The sequence below is a fragment of the Cetorhinus maximus genome, chromosome 16, assembly GCF_964194155.1.
Source record: "Cetorhinus maximus chromosome 16, sCetMax3.hap1.1, whole genome shotgun sequence".
Lineage (NCBI taxonomy): Eukaryota > Metazoa > Chordata > Chondrichthyes > Lamniformes > Cetorhinidae > Cetorhinus > Cetorhinus maximus.
This window is the reverse complement of record NC_135894.1, coordinates 68,567,369-68,589,504: the sequence shown is the minus strand read 5'-3', so window position 1 is coordinate 68,589,504 and position 22,136 is coordinate 68,567,369. Positions and strand designations below refer to the sequence as shown.

The window sequence follows — 22,136 nt, the reverse complement described above, 5'->3', positions numbered from 1 at the left end:
ACAAACCAGTAATTTGTCAGCTATTGGTGCTGCCTATCCACCACATTTAAACCTTGTTTGTGTAAAAAAAAAGTTACTGAATTAAAAAGAAGTAAGTATAAGTACAAATGGGGAAAAGAAATAGAAAGATATGTTGATAGGCTTTGATGAAGGAGGGTGGAAGGAGGCTTGTGTAGAGCAAAATCACAGCATGAACCTTTTGGACTGAATGCTTCGAAATTCTGCATAATATTACATAATTAATGTTGACATATTTTATTGTTGACTAGGCTTCACCAACACGATTTGTGCTGAATCATTAAACTGCCATATCAGTAAGAGGAATGCACAAAACGCTAGTTACAGACAGATTCATTTGTTGAATCAGTTTAACATATTTTTGTATAATGATAAAATAATGGACACGTTACATTACCCCCACTTGAATACTCCATCTTACTTAACCTAAATAGAAGAATCCTTCAGCATTTTGTCCTATAGCCTTGTTACAGGACCATGTTCTCCCAGCAGTTTCCTATTTTGTTTCCCTTTTGCTGCATGACATGCTGTACACCACCCTTATTTAAAAATACCTCACTCCAGTGTCAGCTTTTTGTCAAACTGATGATTCCCTTACTCCACCCCATCAACTTCAAAAATAAAATCTATCAGCCTAACTTGGTAAAGATCTCTTCCAATTTCAGATTGTTACGTCCGGGACAGGAGGAGTGCGTGAATTATCAAGCCCCACTACTCTGCAGGCCGTACTATTAATTTAAATGTTTAACTTTTTCATCGAAATGGCCAATTGTTTACCTATACCTCTAGTATCCAGAAGAAAAGAGACTCTGACCAGGCTTCTTTCAAAAACTCAGAATAATTAATTTATTTTGAAACAAAACTTCTTTTAACAAGTTGCAAGTACTGGCTAACACACGATAGTAACCAGGAAGTATAACTATCTATCTCTTCCCCAGCGCGCACACAGACAAACAAAGGGAAAACAGGTAGAGTCTCTCTGCAGAGATGGGCTTTGGAGGATAGGTGTTACAAAATAAAGGATAAAGTCCGTAGTGTCTCGACGCTGTTGACCTGGAGCTTTCTTGTGTGAAGCCGGGCCGCTGGTCCCAGTGGATGCCTGGAAGTTCTCACCGCTGGTCTCAGCTTTGTATATTATCAGTCACTGCAAGCCAGTCGGAGCAGCAGCGGGAGCGGAGCGGAATGAACCTGGTGGTGAATGGCGCCAACAGAACTTCTCAATAGACGCCTGAGAGTCAAGGCCCAGATCGAGCCAGTCAGAGCAGCAGCTAACCCCAACAGGATCTCTGCCAGAATTCGAAAAGGCTGACGACAGTGATGTCAGCGCAATGCAAAGAACTGATTAGTAGGTAGTGGGTAAGTTGTTTTTCTCCACCTCAAAGCTACATTAAGGAAAGGTAAGAGTTCTAGCTTTTTTTAAAAGAAGGGAGAAACTTAAATAATTTTTTACTTGGCTTAAATTTAGGGTAAGAGTATTTTAACTAAAGGCATGGCAAGGGAGCTCAGTCCCATGTTTTGCATGGCCTGCAGTATTTGGGAAGTCTTAGACGCTCCTTGCAGTCTGGGTGACCACATCTGCAGGAAGTGCCACTGATTTAACCAGCTTGAGCGCTGGGTTTCGGAGCTTGAGTGTTGGCTGGAGGCACAACAGTGCATCCGCAAGGCTGAAAGTTACTTGGATGGCACGTTTTTAGACGTGGTCACCCCGCAGCTTACAGTCAGAGAAGGAATGGGTGACCGCCAGTCAGAAGAAGGGAGGCAGGCAGTTAGTCAGGAAAGCCCCAGAGTGCATCTCACTCAAGAATTGTTTTTCTGTGTTGAAAAATAGTGAGAGTGACGGTTCCTCTGGGGAGTGCAGCCAGAGCCCAGCTACACAAGGGGGGAGGAGAAAGAGAGGAAGAGCAATAGTGGAGGGATACGGCAGATGGTAAAATTTGAATTCAATAAAAATCTGTAATTAAAAGTCTAATGATGGCCGTAACACCATTGCCAATTGTTGTACAAACCCATCTGGTTCTCTAATGTCCTTTAGGGAAGGAAATCTGCCTTACCTGGTCTGGCCTACATATGACTCCGGAACCACAGCAATGTGGTTGACTCTTAAAATTGCCCTCTGATCGAAGGCAATTAGGGATTGGCAATAAATGTTGGCCTAGCCAGCGACGCCCACATCCCATGAATAAATTTTTAAAAAGGAGACTCAATAGTGAGGGGTATAGACAGTGGTTTTTGCGGCTGCAGGCGTGACTCCAGGATGGTGTGTTGCCTCCCTGGGGCCAGGGTCAAGGATGTCACTGAACAGCTGCAGGGCTTTCTGAAGGGGGAGGGTGAACAATCAGAGATTGTGCTTCACATTGGTACCAACGACATGGGTAGAAAGAGGGATGAGATCCTGTAACAAGAATTTAGGGAGCTAGGTAGCAGATTGAAAAGCAGGACCTCAAAGGTTGTAATCTCTGGATTATTCCCGGTGCCATGTGCTAGTGAGTATAAGAATAGGCGGATAGAGCAGATGAATGCGTGGCTGAAGAGTTGGTGCAGGAGGAAAGGCTTTAGATTCCTGGATCACTGGGTCCGTTTCTGGGGAAGGTGGGATCTGTACAAGTTCGACGGGTTGCACCTGAACTGGAACGGGACCAACATCCTTGGGGGGTGGGGGGTGGCAGTTTGCTCGTGCTGTTGGTGGGGGTTTAAACTAATTCGGCAGGGGAAAGGGATATGGAGTGGAGGTATAGTAGGGGCTGATGCACAGTCAAGTATAGAAGAGAAACCAAGTCAGTCTGGAAGGCAGAATGTATATAGTCAAGTTAAGGCACAAGGGAGCATGGCAAGGCTGGATGGCATTTAGTTTAATGCAAGGAGTCTTGCGAGTAAGGCAGATGAGCTGAGGGTGTTGATTAACACATGGGGATATGATAACATTGCTATCATGGATGGAGACATAGTTGAGGGAGGGGCAGGACTGGCAGCTCAATACTCCGGGGTATAGAATCTTCAGGTGAGACGGGATTAAAAGGGGAGGGGGTGTCGCAATATCGATCAAGGAGTCAATTACTGTAATAAGGAGGGATGATATCTTAGAAGGTTCCTCAACTGAGGCCATATGGGTAGAATGTAAAAACAAAAAGAGGGCAATCACATTGCTGGGAGTATACTATAGACTCACAAACAGCCAGGGAGAGATAGAAGGGCAGATATGTGGCAAATCTCAGAGAAGTGTAAAAATAATAGGGTAATAATCGTAGGGGATTTCAACTTCGCCAATATTAACTGGGATAGACAAAGTGTGAAAGGCATAGAGGGGCTGGAATTCTTAAAATGTATCCAGGAGAGCTTTTTAAGCCAGCACTTAGATAGTCCTACAAGAGAGGGGGCGGTGCTGGATCTAGTTTTAGGGAATGAAGCTGGGCAAGTGGTAGAAGTGTCAGTGGGGGAGCATTTCGATGATAGTGACCATAACTCAGTAAGATTTAAGGTAGTTATGGGAAAGGACAAAGATGGACTGGAAATAAATTGGGGTAAGGCTGATTTTAGTATGATAAGACGGGATCTGGCCAAAGTGGACTGGGAGCAGCTACTTGTAGGAAAACCTACATCAGTGTAGTGGGAGTCATTCAAAAAAGAAATAATGAGATCACAGGGCCAACCTGTTCCTATAAAGGTGAAGGGTGGGACTAACAAGTCCAGAGAACCCTGGATGTTGAGGAATGTACAGGATTGGATAAGGAAAAATAGGGAAGCTTATGGTAGATACTGAGGGCTCAAACAGCCCTAGAGGAATATAATAAGTGCAGGGGGTTACTTAAAAAAGAAATTAGGAGAGCAAAGAGGGTGCATGAAAAAACACTGGGGGTGAAATAAAGGAAAATCCAAAGGCATTTTATAAGTATATTAGGGGCAAGAGGATAACCAGGGAGGGAGTAAGGCCCATTAGAGATCAAAGTGTCAACCTGTGAAGACGTAAGTGAGGTTTAAAATGAGTATTTTGTCTTTCCCTAAAGTGAATAGAGATACAATGTAGGTATAGAAATCAGGGAGGGGGACTGTGATATACTTGAACAAATTAGCATGGAGAGGGAGGAGTTATTAGCGATTTTAGTGGGCTTAAAAGTGGATAAATCCCGAGGCCCAGATGAGGTGTATCCCAGGCTGCAAGGGGAGGCAAGGGAGGAGATTGCAGGGGCCCTGATATTAATTTTCAAATCCTCTCTGACCACAGGAGAGGTGCCCGAGGACTGGAGGACAGTGAATGTGGTGCCATTATTCAAGGAGGGTGGTAGGGATAAATCAGGGAACCATAGGCCAGTGAGGCTAACATCAGTAGTAGGGAAACTTTTGGAAAAAATTCGGAGGGACAGAATTAATCTCCACTTGACGATGCAAGAATTAATCAAAGATAGTCCAGCATGGCTTTGTCAGGGGAGATCATGTCTAACAAATTTGATTGAATTTTTCGAGGAGGTGACTAAGTGTGTAGATGAGAGTAGTACAGTTGATGTAGTCTACATAGGCTTCAGTAAGGCTTTTGCCAAGGTCTTGCATGGGAGACTGGTCAAGAAGGTAAGAGCCCATGGGATCCAGGGCAATTTGGCAAATTCGATCAAAAATTGGCTTAGTGGCAGGAGGCAGAGGGTGATGGTCAAAGGTTGTTTTTGTGACTGAAAGGCTGTGTCCAGTGGTGTACCGAAGGGTTCATTGCTGGGTCCCTTGCTGTTTGTAGTGTTTATTAATAATCTAGACACGAATGTAGGAGGTATGATCAGTAAGTTAGCACATGAAATGAAAATTGGTGGTGTGGTAAATAGTGAGAAGGAAAGCCTCAGACTATAGGACGATATTGATGGGCTGGTCAGATGGGCAGAGCAATGGCAAATGGAATTTAATCCTGAAAAGTGTGAGGTGATGCATTTTGGGAGGTCTAACAAGGCAAGGGAGTACACGATGAATGGTAGGACCCTAGGAAGTACAGAGGATCAGAGGGACCTTGGTGTGCATGTCCATATATCCTTGAAGGCAGCAGAATAGGTAGATAAGGTGTTAAGAAGGCATATGGGATACTTGCCTTTATTAGTCAAGGCATTGAATACAAGAGCAGGGAGGCTATGATGGAGCTGTATAAAACACTAGTTAGGCCACATCTGGAGTACTGTGTGCAGTTCTGGTCACCACACTATAGGAAGGATGTGATTGCACTAGAGAGGATGCAGAGGAGATTCACCAGGATGTTGCCTGGGCTGGAGCATTTCAGCTATGAAGAGAGACTGGATAGGCTGGGGCTGTTTTCCTCAGAGCAGAGAAGGCTTGGGGGGCACCTGATTGAAGTGTACAAAATTATGAGGGGCATAGATAGGGTAGATAGGAAGAAACTCTTCCCCTTAGTGGAGGGGTCAGTAACCAGGGGGCATAGATTTAAGGTAAGGGGCAGGAGGTTTAGAGGGGATTTGAGAAAAAAAATTTTCACCCAGAGATAGCGGGTATCTGGAACTCTCTGCCTGAAAGGGTGGTAGAGGCGAGAACCCTCACAACATTTAAGAAGTATTTAGATGAACACTTGAAACGCCATAGCATACAGGGCTATGGGCCAAGTGCTAGAAAATGGGATTAGAGTAGATGATCAGCTTGATGATCAGCATGGACATAATGGGCCGAAGGACCTCTTTCCATGCTGTAAAACTCTTAAGACTTTGCAGGTCCAATTGCAAGTTACACTCAGATGAGGGGTCTCTGGCTACAGGGACTCTGGCTACTTGATAGCCACACACAATTTTAAGCAAGGTAGAGAGAGGGAGCTAGTCAAGGTAGCCTTCCTTTTTCAGCTTGTTCTCCAACAAGCCTGCCTTCAAATCAAGCAAGTTTACAACATAAGTTTTTTTTACTCTCTCCATGTGATTGTCTTTTTGTCTCCCAGCTTTCCATTAACGAAAGTGCTTTGCAGTTCAACACAAACAACTCCTTCTCAAGTACCATATAGGTCAGTTGATTTCTTGCAAGAAGCCTGCTTGTTGACAGTTCCAAGGTGAACTTATGACCTTTTTAAAAAAAAATCCCACGTTAGCATCCACATGTCCAGATCATGCCAAACCCTTCCAAGTAAAAGAAAACTTCAGCCTTGAGAGATATGATTCTAACAAGATGAATAGGAACAGGAGTAGGCCATTAATCCACATGAGAGTGTTCTGCTCTTCAGTTAGATCACAGTTGATTGCTACTTCAATTTTATTTGCCCACTGATCACATGATTGTCTCACCTCAGCAAAAATGCATCACACTCAGTTTTAAAAAAAATTGACACAACGTCCACTGCATTTCCTTTACCATTTGTGTGAAGAAATGCTTTCTGATTTCACTCCTAAATGACATTGCACTAATTTTAAGATTGTGCACCCCCCTCTCCCCCAACCCCCCGCCTTGTTCTTTTTTTCCCCCTCAGAGAACATAAAACTATCAAATCCCTTTATCATTTTAATACCTCTTAACCTTCTAAATTCAAGGGAACGCGAGGCAAGTTTATGCAAACTGTTCTCATAATTTAATCTTTTAAGCCCTGTCATTATTCTAGTGAATCTGCACTATCCCTCAAACAAGACCGTTACATCATTCCTGTTATTCAATGGCCAAAACTGACTGCAGTACTCTAGATGGGATCTACCAAGGCTCTGTACATCTGAATCTTTACTTCCTTAATTTTCTGAATTTCAGTTCCCTTGAGGTAAAGGCCAATATTCCATTAGACTTACGCTTGTGCACTAACTCTTTGTGATTTGTGTACATTAACCTATCGTGTTTGACTAGCTTGACTACATTCTTTGATGCAGTAATGAAGAGGTGGTTGAGAGTAATGCAGTTGATGTTTACAAAACATTTTTGGTAAAGTACCATATAATAGAAGCCCATTTGATGAAGGAGCAATGTCTGCATGGATCCAAATTGGCTAATGAACAGTAAGCAAAAAATAGAGGTGAATGGTTGTTTTTCGTACTGAAGAGAAGTATGCACTGGTGACGTCCAGGAATCAGCGTTGTGACCACTGTTATTTTTAATGCCAGCTGTGGCCCAGTTGGTAGTACTCTCACCTCTGAGTCACAAGGTTTTGGGTTCAATTCCCATTCCAGGACTTGAGCGCAAAAATCAAAGCACCAGTACTGAGGGTGTGCTGCACTGTTGAAGGTGCTGTCTTTCAAATGAAGCATTATGCCCAAGACCCCATCTGCCACCCTCAGGTGGATGTAAAAGATCCATGGCACTATTTTAAAGAAGATCAGGGGGTTATCCCCAGTTTCATTTATCCCTCAGTTAACATCACAAAAAAAAAATCATCACATTGCTGTTTGTGGGAGCTTGTTATGTCCAAATTGGCTGCTGCATTGTCTACATTGTAATATTGCCTACACTTCAAAAGTACTTCTTAGCTGTAAAATGCTTTGAGACATCCAGTAGTTGTGAAAAGTGCAATATAAATTCAAGTCTGTTCTTCCTGCCTGACAAGGACTTGGGTGGGTATCACAGGGCATAATTTCAAAGATTGTTGATGAGATGAAAAAAATGTAGACATCTTTGAAGAAGGCAAAGCAAACTGAGGAAATGGGCAAGCACATAGCAGAGAAATGTGAAATGATTCATTTTCGTAGGTGTAATGAGAAGAAGCCATAGAAACTAAACAACACAATTTTAAGCCTGGAGGGAATCGGTGGGGGATGTTCAGGTACACTCCCTTTAAAACAAGAACAGACACCTGGGATGTACGTTAACAGCTGAAAAGATTTATGGAATCCAAGGCATTTTTAAAAAATTATTTAATGGGATGTGGGCGTCACAGCATTTATTGCCTATCCCTTGATTGCCCTCTTGAAGAGCAGTTCATGTGGTGCAGGTACACCCACAGTGTTGTTAGGGAGTTCCAGGCAACAGTGAAGGAACACTGATATAGTTTCAAGTCAGGATGGTTAGTGGCATGGAGGGGAACGTGTAAGTGATCGTGCTCCGATGTATCTGCTGCCCTTGTCCTTCTAGATGGTAGAGATCGTGGGTTTAGGGGATGCTGTTGAAGGAGCCTTGGTGAGTTGCGGCAGTGCATCTTGTAGATGGTCCACACTGCTGCCACTGTGCATTGGTGGTGGAGGGAGTGAATTGAAGGTGGGTGAATGGGGTGCCAGTCAAGCAGGCTGCTTTATTCTGGATGGTGTCCAGCTTCTTGAGTGGTGTTGGAGCTGTACTCATTCAGGGAAGTGGAGAGCATTCCATCACACTCCTGACTTGTGCCTTGTTGATGGTGGACAGGCTTTGAGGAGTCAGGAAGTGAGTTACTCCCTGCAGAACTCCTAGCCTCTGACTTGACTCTTGTAGCCATAGTATTTATATGACTAGTCCAGTTCTGATCAATGACTGACCTCCAACAACTACAACCATCTTCCTTTGTACTAGGTATGGCTCCAACCAATGGAGAGTTTTTCCCCTTTTCCCATTGACTCCAGTTTTGCTAGGGCTCCTTGATGCCACACTTGGTCGAATGCTGCCTTGATGTCAAGGACCGTCACTCTCGCCTCACCTCTGGCACTCAGCTCTTTGTCCATGTTTGGACCAAGACTGTAATGAGATTAGGAGTTGAGTGGCCCTGGCAGAACCCAAACTGAGTGTATAATAAATAGAGGCATACAGTACAAAATCTAGGAAGTTATGCTAAACCTTTAAAACACTTATTAGGTCCTAACTGGAGCATTATGGCCAATTCTGGGCACCATACTTTAGGAAGGATATTAGGGTATTGGAGAGGATGCAGAGGAGATTTACTAGAATGGTGTACCCAGGATGAAAGAATTCAGTTATGTGGAGAGACTAGAGAAACTGATTCTTAAGGTTAAGAAAGTCATAGTGAGATTTGATAAGCGTTCAAAATCGCGAACAGTTTTGAAAGAGTAAATAAGAGGAAACTTCCCCATGGCAGAAGGGTCAGTAACCGCAGGTCACAGATTTAAGCTGATTCTCAAAAGAACAAGAGGCAACATGAGATTTTTTTTGTCTTGTGTCCTGTTATGATCTGGAATGCACTGCCTGAAAGCGTGGTGGAAGCAAATTTAATAATAACTTTCAAAAGGGAATTGTATAAAGGAAAACAATTGCAGGGTTATGGGGAAAGAGTCGGGCAGTGGGGCACATTGGGTAGCTTTTTAAAAGAGCTGGCACCTGCACAATGGGCCAAATAGCCGCCTCTTTGCTTAATCATTCTATGATTCTACATACTAAGGGTGCAGTATAAATTCATATCTTCCATTTGCAATCCTAAAACTCGAAAGGACATCTTGGGCAGAGTATTGTGGGATGATGGGGATCACCACCTCTTTTTGGGAAGGCCTGCCACAGCTTGTGCCACTCAGAGACTTGACAGGCCAGCAATGGGCCTTTCCCCGGGATCATGGACCCCGGGGGGGGGCGAAAATCCTGCCTGCCGGCAGCTCTTTGGAGCTCAGCTGCTGCTGGTACAACACCCACCCAAGGCCTCGGATTGAGAAGGTATTTAGGCCTAGGTGAGTAATGGCGGGAAGGAGGACAGGGGGTGGCCCTCAGCGGGCCCCCCTTCCTGATGCCAGGTCCCTCAGTCAGACACCAAGTGCCTTTGAATGAAGGATTCCTCTCCCCTCCCCCCCCCCCCCCCCCCCACCCCCCAATCTGGGACCCCACAAGCAAACATGCCAGGATTTGCTTGTCGTGCTCCCTGCATGGTGAGCACCCCCCCCTCCCCCGCCTGCCACTGGATGAATACCAGTGGCGGTGGGTTGAGGCCTTCCCGCCATGGACTTAATCAGGTTGGATGTGGGAAGGGGGCAGGGTCCTCACCCCCTCACCCGATCAAATGTCTATCCCATCACCAAACCAATCACGGGGCAGAGCACTAGATTCCACCAATGTTTCTGATTCAGTTCTGTTTAATTACTCCGAAGGGTAAGATGTTTACAGAATCACACAGTGCAGAAGAGGCCCTTCGGCCCATCAAGTCTGCACCGACACGTGAGAAACACCTGACCTACTTACCTAATCCCATTTATCAGTACTTGGCCCATAGCCTTGAATGTTATGATGTGCCAAGTGCTCATCCAGATACTTTTTAAAGGATGTGAGGCAACCCGCCTCCACCACCCTTCCAGGCAGTGCATTCCAGACCATCACCAGCCTCTGGGTAAAAAAGCTTTTCCTCACATCCCCCCCCCTAAATCTCCTGCCCCTCACCTTCTTCAATTTCTTCCTCAAATGACAGTATGCAATTTTGTTCCTGTCATGTCAAGAATGATGCAGCTGGGGCCAGGACTTCCTGCTGCAGAAATAAGGACCTTTGCCAACTTTTAGAATGTCAGCACCCTAGAGGCAGTTTGCGTAATCGTCTGCTCCCTGGCCACTTGAACAACAGTTTTAAAGCACAGGACATGAGACACATCCGACAATGAGTAAAAGTGCTGCTTGCTGTTTTACTTGGTCAGAATACCAAAAAGGTCCCAAATTTGATTCCTGGTTTATGCTAACTTAGTGTATCTCAAAAGGCTTCACCACATCTTGACTATGCTAAGGAGGGGAAAATAATCAGCCTGGATTTATGCTCCTAATCATTATTCACTAATGCTGCCTTATGTGTTTTTGGACAGAACAGGGCTTAATTGTGTATAATAGTTTACTGATATTTGCTATCTGACTGACACAAGTGGTGTTCGTAATGGCTGCTACCAGCCATAGAATCATGTCCTAACATATCTTCCTGCCTTTAGGCGAGGTGAAATGGGTGGGCGCAGGAGGGCAGATAACGGTGGGGGGAGGGGGTGGGTGGAATAGAGAATGTCATGACAAGGTCGACTCTGAAACTGTAGCAAGTAGATTAATGAACCACTGATATGATCACCTAGTGCCAAAATAGAGAATAAGCTGTTTCTGATCAGCATGCTACACCGATTTTAGGATTAAGTAAGCCCTGCTGAGTTTTTCCAGGTAATTCTGTTTTTGTGTTAAGAATTCATAGCATTTGCTTCAGATGCTAATGTAAATTTTATTATTTCCTGGCTGTTCTAAAGTAAGTTTTGACCTTTTAATTACTTCAAGGTAGGTCTGAAAAAAGCAAGTTCTTTTTCAACCCTGGCACTAATCAGTATGGCACTGCTTCAGCAACCCAACTTACCAGCCTCTTACTGTGAGTCCCTTCACTTCGGTGCTCTTTTAGATTCACCAAGGCACCAGTGTTCATGCAGAAGTGACAAGCATCACAATAGCCTTCGAGATGCCATTGAGTGATCAGTTACAGTTTGCTGCCACCAGGGCTACTGTGAATTGAGAAATGTTTTCTGATTCTGAGCTGCACATTTTTAATGAACTGGTTTATTATTTAAAAAAGGAAATTTAAATACGCGTGTTGTTGCACTTCTAATGCACATCAGGTAGATTAATGATTGCTTTCTGAACAGAGTACAATTTGTTAAGAGGAATACTTAACCCGTATTCCACCCTTGCAATGTTTGACTCTGTTCCACAAACTTAATGATTTCCAAAGCGCTTATTATCTTAGGAAGCAATAACACGGTACACACAAAGAGCAGTTATTCAGAGTAACTATTGATACTTGGCAGAGACAATTTTAATGAAATCATCAGCTCAGATAATAAATTATATCAGCAATAGAGATAATGGGCTGGATTTTCAGAGTATTGGTTAAGGAGAGCATTGCAGTGCTGGAGAAAGAGCATGTCCCAGAGGGTTCAAGGACAGAATCAATTTAGCTGGAGCTAAGGAACAAAAAGGCTGCAATTTCATTGCTCGGTGTAGTCTATAGACCACCAACTAGTGAGAAGGATGTAGGAGAACAAATCTGCAGGGAAATTACAGAGACATACAAGCATTATAGAGTAATTGTAATGGGTGACTTTAATTACCCAAATATAGACTAAAACAGTGGTAGTGAAAAGGGTGGAGTGGGGCAAAAGTCCCTAGATTGTGTTCAGGAAAATTTTCTACAGCAGTGTGTCCAATGCAACAAGAAACATGCATTGTTGGACCCAGTTCTTGGAAATGAGGTGGGCCAAGTAGATCAAGTGTCAGTGGGGGAACATTTAGGAGACAGTGATCATTGTATTGTACGTTTTAGGATGATACAAAAGGACGATAGGCAATCCAGAGTAAGAATAATTCACTGGACGAGAGCCGACTCCAATGGGGCTAAAACAGAGCTGGGCCATATAGACTAGAATGAACGATTGGCGGGAAAGACTGTAGCCAAACAATGGGCTACTTTCAAAAAAGAATTGGTTCAGGCACAATCAAGGTATATTCCATCGGAAGGGAAAGGTAGGGCAAACAAATCCAGAGCTCTCTGGATGAAAAAGGAGATTAAATTAAGATAAAAAAGAAAAAGTGAGCTTATTACAGGTGTCGGGTAGAAAATACAACAGAGAACCAAGAGGAATATAGAAGGTTCAGGGGGGAGGTGAAAAAGCATATTAGAGAAGTGAAGAGGGATCATGAGAAAAGACTGGCAGCCAACATAAAGGGGAATTCCAAAGTTATCTTTAGGCATATAAATAGTAAAAGGGTGATAAAAGGAGGAGTAGGGCCATTAGGGACCTAAAAGGGAATTTACACATGGACGAAGGGGCCATTGCTGAGGTATTAAATGAATACTTTGCATCCGTCTTTACCAAGGAGGTAGATGCTACCCAGGTCACGGTGACAGGTGAGGAAATTCTGTCACTAGAAGAGTTCAAAATTGATAAGGGAGGAAGTGTTGAATAGACTGTCGGTACTTAAAGTTGACAAGGCACCGGGTCTGGCCGAGATGCATCTAAGGATATTGAAGGAAGCGAGAGTAAAAATTGGCCATAATTTTTCAGTCTTCCCTCGACTCAGGGGAGGTGCCAGAGGACTGGAGAATTGCAAATATTATGCCCTTATTCAAAAAAAGGCTGTAAGGACAAGCCCAACAATTACAGACCAGTCAGTTTAACTTCAATGGTGGGCAAGATTCTAGAAACAATTATTAGAATTAGTAGTCACATGGAAAAATATGGGTTGATAAAGAAAAGCCAGCGTGGATTTCTAAAGGGGAAATCGTATTTAACTAACTTGCTGGAGTTTTTTGAAGAGGTAACAGAAAAGATCGATGAGGGTAATGCTGTTGATGTGGTGTACATAGAATTTGAAAAGGCATTTGATACGGTGCCACACAACAGACTTGCGAGAAAAGTTATTGCTCATGGAATAAAAAGGACAGTAGCAACGTGGATACAAAATTGGCTGAAGAATAGGAAGCAGAGAATAATGGTCAATGGATATTTTTCAGGCTGGAGGAAGGTTTGTAGTGAAGTTCCCCAGGGGTTGGTATTGGGACCATTGCTTTTCCTGATGTATATTAATAATCTAGATCTTGATGTGCAGGGGACGGTTTCAAAATTTGCGCATGATATAAACTTGAGAGTTTGTAAACTGCGAGGAGGACAGCATAGAACTTCAAAAGGACATAGACAAGTTGGTGGAGTGAGCAGATAGGTGGCAGATGAAGTTCAATGCAGAGAAGTGTGAGGTGATGCATTTTGGTAGGAAGAACATAGACAATATAAAATAAGCGGTGAAATTTTGAAGGGGGTGCAGGAGCAGAAAGACCTCGGTGTATATGTGCATAGATCATTGAAGGTGGCAGGACAGGTAGAGAGAGCAGTTAATAAAGCATATAGTATCTTGGGTTTTATTAATAGGGGCATAGAGTACAAGAGCAAAAAGGTTATGCTCAATTTATATAAGACACTCGTTAGACCTCAGCTGGAATATTTTGTACAGTTCTGGGCGCCACATCATAGGAAGGATGTGAACACATTGGAGAGACTGCAGAAGAGGTTTACAAGAATGGTTCCAGGGATGAGAAATTTCAGCTATGAAGATAGATTGGAGAGGTTGGGACTGTTCTCCTTGGAGAGAAGAAGGCTAAGAGGATATTTGATACAGATGTTCAAAATCATGAGCGGGCTGGACAGAGTAGAAAGGATCAAGAATGAGAGGGAGCAGGTTTAAAGTCATTTGCAAAAGAAGCAAATGTGACGTGAGAAAACCTTTTTCACACAAGTGGTTTGTGTCTGGAATGCACTGCCTGGAAGTGTGATGGAGGCAAGTTCAACCGAGGCATTCAAGAGGGCACTAGATGATTATTTGAATAGAAACAATATGCAGGGGTATGGGGAAAAGGCAGGGCAATGGCACTAGGTCATGATGCTCATTTGGAGAGCCAGTGCATACACAATAGGCCGAATGGCTGCCTTCTGTGCCGTTAAAATTCTGTGATTCAGGGAGACCCCACAGAGCTTTATAAGTGGCTGCTGAAACCCGATTCCATGATCCCCAACATCCCCAGTTTTCATCAAGGCAGGATAAGGGTGTGGGCTGGAGTGTGTCATGAGCCCATACCCAGCCCTCCTGACCTTGCTGGCTCCATTGCAGGGATAGGGATCTCCTAGCTGTCCACAATTTTCGTGGAGTCAGGCCAGCTTTTCAAGGATTCATGGTCCACGGCTCCTCAGATGTCGTGAGCCATAGTCTGGATCTTGGAATCTTTTGCCCTCCTATGCCCTCCACTTGCAGAGCTCTGAGATGCAGAGGGATCTGGGTGTCCTAGCACATGAATCACAAAAGGTTAGTATGCGGGTACAGCAATTAATTAGGAAAACTAATAGAAAGTTATTGTTTATTGCGAGGGGAGTTGAATACAAAAGTAGGGAGGTTATGCTTCAGATATATATGACATTGGGGAGCCCACATCTGGAGTACTGTGTATAGCATTGGTCTCTTTATTTAAGGAAGGATGTAAATGCGTTGGAAACAATTCGGAGAAGGTTTACTAGACTAATATCTGAATGGGCGGGTTCTCTTATCAGGAAAGGTTGGACAGGCTAAGTTTGTATCCGCTGGCATTTAGAAGAGGAAGAGGCGACTTGATTGAAACATATAAGATACAGAGGTGTCTTGACAGAGTGGATGTGGAGAGGATGTTTCCCCTTGTGGGAGAACCCAGAACTAGGGATCACTGTTCAAAAATAAGGGGCCGCCTATTTAAGACAGAGATGAGGAGAACTTTTTTCTGAGGGCTGAGAGTCTTTGGAACTTTCTCCGTCAAAAGGGGATGGAAGCAGAGTCTTTGGATGTTTTTTAAGGTAGGACTAGATAGATTCTTGATAAGCAAGGTGGTGAAAGTTTATCGGGGGTAGGTGGGAATTTGGACTTGAGGTTACAATCAGATCAGCCATGACCTTATTGAATGGCTGAGCAGGTTCGAGGGGCCGACCGGCCTACTCTTGCTTCTAATTTGTATGTTTTTATGTATCTTCCGATTCAGCACTTTACAGCTTTCTGGAGTCAACATTAAGTTCAACAACTTCAGACCATGAACTCTGTCCTCCATTTAGAATTTTTGTTTTCCCGCAAGTGCCGGTCTGTATCTTGCTCTCAAGTTTTTGCTTTCAGGCAGCGTTGACCTTTATACTGCTATTAACACCTACTCTGGACTAATGCTTTGTGTCTTTAATACTATCAATATCAGTCCCTTTGGTTTGTGTTCTCTGACATCTTTGTCATTTAATCTCCCCCTGCCTGTAAAATATCCCTGACCTCTTTTGTTCCACCTGCCTCTCCCCCCCCACTTTTCAACAGCATAAAACTCATCACATCTCTACCTCTCTTCAGCTCTGAAACAGTCATATTTGCCTTGAAATGAGTCTTCAGTTTCCACAGGTGTTGCCAGACTGGCTGAGTTTTTCCAGAAATTTATGTTTTTATTATCAGTTACCCTAACCTGAGAGAAATGTATTACGAGGTGAAAATGGGTTTTGATAAAACATTGAACAAAATCTGAAAATCATTTGGAATAAACAACCTTGGTCACACAATCAGGGCATAGTAATTTATGCAATGTAGAGGGTGGAAAGGTGGCCTGTGCATGGCTTTTAAATGGGATTAATTTAAAACTAATCAATACTGGACATCCCTCTTAACTATTACTCCATTTTACAGTTCACAGTTATCCCATGTGAAGTTTTGCATTTACTCTGATATTTTAAGCGTTTATTTTTTCAATTCATGTCTCATGTTCTTCAGCAATTGGCAGTAGTGTCTTCCAGTTCTTTGCCATTTTCATATCATGTTCCACTTATTTTCTTCATTCTGTACAATTTGATTATGACTTCTAATGTCTATTGTACAGTTTTGGTTATACAGTTTAACATTCTGTTGATTTTGTTAAATGCCACTGTGCACTTGGTCTCTTTGAACTGGATCCCCAACGAGAAGAAAAATGAACATAACTACTCATAAATTTAGAATTGCTAAATGTCCCTTTGGTGTTCTTCTTGGTTATTTCAAAACCGTTCATGGGCTATGTGTGTTGTGCAGTTTTTCTTTATGTAGTTGCTTCCACTAGTCTCAGTTTCAGCTGTTCACTTCCATGTTTTGTTCATTTCGGTCTATAATTTCTGAGCTTCCTCTTCCAGTTCCACTGTTGTCTAGATTACAACTGCAAATTTGAACAATTTGATTTGGGTCATTAATGTAAATTGGAAGCCTGGGTGCTCCTCTCACTGATTTCTGAGATGTTGCATTCAGTAATTCTCCCCATACTAACTCCTTGGTTCTTCTAATCTATTCAAAAGATAAAACGCAAACTTTTCCATACTGTTGCGCCTGTGAGAGCACGGTCTCAATGCCAGGTATGCAACTTAGAAAGAAAGGGAAGTCTGTGAAAGGAGAAAGTCTTGCTGTTCAATACCTTTTATTTTTCTCTGAAACAAATCAACATTCTTCACATTAAATTAATTGTTTTGAAATACTGTCACCTTTTTTTATTTGAGCAAATGTGGTAGCCTATTTTCAGACAGTAAGATCCCACAAACAACAATGAGATGAATGATCTGAACCTAAGATGAATAGTGTTTTGTTTAAAGTACTTCTCCAGTACTCATATATTTGTTGAAGTTTTTTTTTTAAATGTCAAGAGTTTAGCTCCATGGAGTCTTGCCAGATAGATCTCCTGCTTCCTGCTAGCCTGCTGTGGGAGTGTCTCAAAATAGCTTTATTGAACACAGTTGGGACCGAGATTGGTCAGAGAGTTTGCTACCTGCTCATTAATTTCTGTCTGTGAGGGTGGTATTGTTCATCCCACGTTCCCAGCTTTGTAAAATGTGAATAACTGGTACATTAATAGAAGTGCATTTAAAAAGAGTAAATGTTATTTCTCACAAGGGTAGCGTGTCTTTGATTTTTTTTACATGGAGTTGCATCGAATATACAGCATAGAAACAGGCCATTCAGCCCAACCAGTCCAAGCCAGCACTTATGCTCCATTTGAGCCCCTTTCCATCCTTATTCTCCTTATATGCTTTTTCTGTTTGCTTCAACGACTCTCTGTGGTAGTGAGTTCCACATTCTCAGAACTCTCTGGGTAAAAAAGTTTACTCTGAATTTCCTGATTTGTAGCACAATATTTAGGTGGTTAATTTTCACTTTTGCCGTGGGTGATAAACTGGCAGCAGTGGAACAGCTGCTTGTTATAAACTGTGCTTGATTTTTCTTTTCTATGGACTTCATTGTGTAACTTACTTGGCGGATTTCCTTTGCTTCATGTACCGTTTATATGCTGCTGCCAAAATGATAGTTAAGTTTGTGTAGTCAGTTAGACCGGTTCGCCAAAAACCGCCAATCTGTCTATCATGTGATCTTCAATGTCATGATTTCCAGAGTGTTCAAATTTATTAGATCTGTGTTAAGTTCCAAGTAATATTTTTGTCCCAGCTCCTTTACAATCCAGATCGTAAACCCATACGAAGTTCAGAGAACTCTTCCACCTTGCGTATGCGTTTTTTTAAAAAAAAACCCTTAATAAAAGCATATGTATCAATAGTAAGCGTCTCGTGATAACAGAATTCACCAACAAAGGGTTGTGTATGCTGTGGGCTGCCTCATTGTGCTGACTACTGCACAGCTCATTCTAGTCAGCAGAATTGTAGGCCAACTCCTCTGCTGTTAGTTTGAACTTAACTCTTTCCCTGGAGTTCTTCCCACCATAAACTTAAGTTTCTCTTAAGTAAGATAACATTATACTACCAATTACTTTCTGAATCTATCCCACCATTTGCTGAAATTGATTTTGTTTAATGTAGCCTGTCCCCTTGAACTTCATATCGGTGGAGATAAAACCATTCTCTTCATTTTTCTTCACCTGTGTGAGGACCTTTGACCCAGAAGCAGTACAGTGAGGGAAAATTTGTAATGACTTTCAAACGTCTGGAATATGTCATTGGTTTTAAGAATGTTTTTAAGAGATTTTTAAGAGTTTGTATCAATTGTAGAAGGATCAGTTGTAATTTTCTTGAATAAGAGGAAATACTGGTCCATGTGATCTGGTGTCTGACATCTGAAAAGCATGTGGCCACATACAAAGGGAAGCTACAGGCAAAGGGGAGCTGCAGCAGAGGGGGGAACAGAGAAGGCACATTTACAAGGGGCTGTGTGACAGTTAAACAGGACAGAAAGCCGAAGACAGGATTAGAGCAAGGATTGTGAATTGAACAATTTTACTGCTGCTGCTTCAGAGCCTAACAGACCATTTAACAGGGTTTATTGAAGCAGTTGGATATAGGAGTCTCTGGGAAATCTGTGTCATCATGAACCTAACTAAGGGGGTTTTGCAGGAGTTTGCCGTTAGAATGACAGTCATCTCCCGGGACCTCGAATGGAATACAGCTGCTGGTGAGGGTGACTTGAGGCCCGAATCGATTGAGTGGGAAAGTGAAAGATCCTACGTACGAGAGCCGCATTAGAGAACTTTAGAACTGCACATGGTGCCACATGTCTGTAGGGACTGATGCAAGTGCTTGTGGTTGTGTGAGATGTATGTTTGTTGTATTGACTATTTCAAGTCTCTTTATTTGATGTATCATTTGCCTGTTAATTCATGTTTAATTTGCATTGGTTCTGATTTATGCTAAAGTAAAAGTTACAAAAAGTGAAATCTTGTTGGTAATTTCTTCATTTGCGGGTCATGTGGTAATTTTGGTTATTTTGGTTTATGGTTCACCAAAGGTATAGGAACATGTGTCCCTCAGTCACTAAGCGCTAGAAATGCGATGCCGGATAAATGAGTTTCAGCAGGCCTTCAATTCTGTGTTACTGGCTGCTAGATAAAATGTTCTTTGTTTCAGCAAAACATTCTCTCTTTATTCCTGTGACTGCATGCATTGACTCGCCCTGCAGTAATAATTGTTGAATATGCCAAACGGTCATTGAATGCATAAAACAAAATACCCAGCTGTGCTTGCTGTTTGTATAACCTGGAACATCCAAGAATTACGCTCTTCTGCCACATTTATAAAACATAGGCCGATTTGAGTGGCCTTCAGAGATGATGGTGTTAAATTGGCTAAGTGAAAATTGTCTTAGGGATCAGTGTACGTGTTTAACCCACAGCTGTTCATTGTGATGCAGGCAGCATGTTAAATTCACACTACATGCTGTTTTAAATGATTGCTGTGTGTAGCCAGTATTACCTGCGCCATTCATTGGTTGCACTCTTCATCTCCACTGGGGGCAGAAGACCCTCCAGACATATGCATAGGAGGCAATGGAAGAAGTAGCAGCAAGAAACTAATGCCAGGAGTGTTACTCCAAGAGTGTGGATGCGGTGCAGGAAGAAGTTTAACAATCTGACATCAGGTTCAGACGTCAAATAGCTATCCTATCAACTGCACTGCAAGCCTCATCCACACCTGAATTCACCCACTTACCAACAATCTCTTCTGACAGTACACCTATGCTTTACCTCATCCTTACACACTTGGTATTGTTGTAAGTCTTGCACTATTATGACACAGCCGATGGTAAAGGCTAAGCTGCTCAAATCCCTGAGGGAAAGTTGAAACGACTATCATAATCCATTTATGCAATTTGTATGTTTCGAGATGCAGGCTTTGAATTCAGTAGTAATAAGGCCACCAAGAGATTTTTTATAAAACTATTATGCATTTATTAATATAAGAAAAATTGTAAGCACATACATTTTTCTACAAAATTACTACTATAAAAACTACAAAAATCCCCTCATTAATCTGACCCTCAATTACACCTCCATTAAGGCAACAGTAAAACTCAAAGATTTAAAAAGACCCCAAGCAAAGCACATTTGACTTTAGGAATTCAAAATCAGGTTCCCTGCAGACACAGTTGCAGGTGTACAGGCTGCCTAGATCTTAAATGCCTCTGTCTTACACACACAAACTCCTTTCTGTTTTTACCTAGCTATTCCTCTGAATGTAAATTTCCCATTGTATTACTAGGTTTTAACATCACATCTTCTAACAAGAACATTTTCATCCCACTAATTGTATTAGTAATATAAACACACTGCTTGGCCTCTCCCAGCTAGCCGCAAGATTTCACCCACAGCCTTGAATGGTTTATTCAATGAATGCAAATGTACACCCATGACACCTATGTTCTAAACATCCCCATGTTTATCTAATTACCATATCAAACCTACTTCTTGCTATACATCAAAGCACCCTGACTAGCTGGTTTTAATCCAATTAAGACACACACACATATACATAGACACCACTAAATTCTATTTAAAAAAATAATTTCCAATAATATTATAGATATCAATCTCTTCATGACAGCACCCATAACTCATAGCTCGCACAGACCAGCAGCTATTCAACCATGACAACCACATCAGCCAACCTATTGCAGGACACTCAATGATTCACCCATTTCTTTTAGCAGAAAAGAAATAGAGGAGGACAAACACAATGGAGGATACAGTGCTGGCCATCACGGGAAGGGGTATCATTGAAGCCATGGCTATTGGTGGATGGATAATGAGGGTATTGGCATACCTAACTCTCCACTCATTCTACTTTAATTCATCACACAATCTCTTCTGACAGGCAAGCTGCAGACAGGAGCAATAGTATATTGATTATGTCCAGAGGCCTGAACTAATGATCCGGGGGCATGAGTTCAAATTCCGCCATTGCAGCTGAGTAATTTAAATTCAAGGTTTTTTTTTTTATTCGTTCATGGGATACCATTGTTAAAAGGGACATCCAGGTATCGCAGCAGACCATCATTTGTTCTCCAAGGATTGCTGAAGTGTCAGCCTGAGAAAATGGTAGTGGCTCCATGGTAGAGGAACCTGCTGTCATCTCTTGGATTGACACCATCCCTGCTCCTACTCCTGATACTTATATCAGTGTCCTTGTCTGTCAGCCAGCCCAGCCTAGGCTGAGGTGATGCAATCTGAAGCCAAGTCCTCTAAGCCCAGAGCTGCTTAAGTTTGTTATCCAAGGCCATTTGTGGTTTTCTCAGTTGAATGTCAGCAGACTTGCATTAGCCATGCTTCAGTCACTAGGAATCAACCTGTAGTATCGTTAGGATAGGTAAGGGCACTAAGGGAATGCACAAGGACGGTTACTTTATTTTGTATGTAATGTAATGACTATATTTTTAAGATTTAATTGGAATGTGCATTTTCTGGTAGTTTTAATTTTTGTGTTGTGAGAAGGAGGATAATCATAGAATTTTACAGTACAGGAGGCCATTTGGCCCATCATCCCTGTGCTAGCTCTCTGGCAACTTAGTCCTTCACCTCAGCTTTTTTTCCCTCAAATTAGTCCTCTTCAAGTACATGTCCAATTGCCTTTTGACTGTTAATATAGAATCTGATTTCACCACACTTTCAGGTAGTGTCTTCCAGATCTTAGCAACCTTCTGTATGAAGAAATTTCTCTTCATTTCCCCTCTAGTTTTTCTGCCAATTCTAACCTGCAATCTCTAGTTGGTGAAGGAGGGAGGAAAGGTAAGGAGTGTGTGAATGTTCGTGTATAGGAAGGTGTGATTAAGGTTACTGTTATTGCTTAGTAGTTATTTGATCCTGTAGAGTCTGGGCAGAAACATGTTGTCTACATTGTAGATTTTTTTCCACATCCTATTCGTCAACTTTGTCCGCTGCCACCTCCTTGTGATGCAGCTTCTCGGCTTCTCACTGGATAGGTGGTGGCAAGGGCCCTCATGATGACCAGATTGTGCAGCATACTACCACAAATTTTGATACCCACTCA

General features: G+C 42.4%; 1 protein-coding gene across 1 annotated transcript in view; it reads left to right on the top strand.

Moving 5' to 3' along the window:
- lrrc58b (leucine rich repeat containing 58b) overlaps window positions 1–22,136 on the top strand; it is a 64,938-nt gene that overhangs the window by 11,366 nt on the left and 31,436 nt on the right. The window lies entirely within an intron of this gene.